Source organism: Pteropus alecto, unplaced genomic scaffold (assembly GCF_000325575.1).
Source record: "Pteropus alecto unplaced genomic scaffold, ASM32557v1 scaffold35, whole genome shotgun sequence".
In the NCBI taxonomy this organism is placed as follows: Eukaryota; Metazoa; Chordata; class Mammalia; order Chiroptera; family Pteropodidae; genus Pteropus; species Pteropus alecto.
Genome location: NW_006437828.1, coordinates 2,128,668 through 2,129,573, shown reverse-complemented (window position 1 = coordinate 2,129,573; position 906 = coordinate 2,128,668). Strand labels below are relative to the sequence as shown.

General features: G+C 33.2%; 1 pseudogene; it reads right to left on the bottom strand.

Annotated features, from left to right (window-relative positions):
* Window positions 1-667: 667 nt before the first annotated feature.
* LOC112482275 lies at window positions 668-786 on the bottom strand (annotated as a pseudogene).
* Between the last annotated feature and the right edge of the window lie 120 nt (window positions 787-906).

Genomic DNA, 906 nt, shown 5'->3' with positions numbered 1-906 from the left:
TAGAGTTTGATGAGTTTTGACAAATAGATACACTTGTGTAATCCACAAATCTATTACAATAAAGAATATAGTCATCCCTTGGTGTCCACAGGAAATTGATCCCAGGATCCCCTGCAGATGACTAAAATCTATAGATGCTCAAGTCTCTTATATAAAAGAATAGTATTTGCATATAACCTATGCACATCCTCTCCCATACTTTAAATCATCTATGTGCTTACATGTGTCAGTAATTCTTTTATTTTACTGCTTAGGATTTTATTGTATAAATTTAAATTATTTAACCATTCACTTGTTGATGAACATTTGAGTTATTTCCAGTTTGCAACAATCATAAATAAAACTGCTATGAACATTCTTATATAAGTATTTTTGTCAATGTATGTTTTTATTTTTATTTTTATTTTTGGATAAATACTTAGGAATGGAATTGTTGAGTTATAATGTAATGGTAGCTTTAACGCATACTGCTAACTGGTTTTCTAAATTAGTTGTATCATTTTACACACCTACCACCAATGACTGAGAACTTCAATTGCTACTTGTCAATATTTTGTCTTGTCAGAGTTTATTTTATTTTATTTTATTTTAGGCGAGGCAACCCTTGGTTGCCCTCACAGATTGCAAGGACCCTGTCAGCTTACAATCTCTTATTTTTTATTTTTTATGCCTAAAGCACCCGGTCTTCCTAAGTGGTCTCCCGTCCAAGTACTAACCAGGCCCGACCCTGCTTAGCTTCTGAAATCAGATGGGATCAGGCCTGTTCAGGGTAGCATGGCCATAGACTTGTCAGAGTTTTAAAATGTAGCTATTATAATAAGCATATACTGGCATCTCATTGTGGTTTCAATTTTTATAAGCGTAGTGACTAATCATGTTGAACATTTTTTCATGTGCCATTAGTTT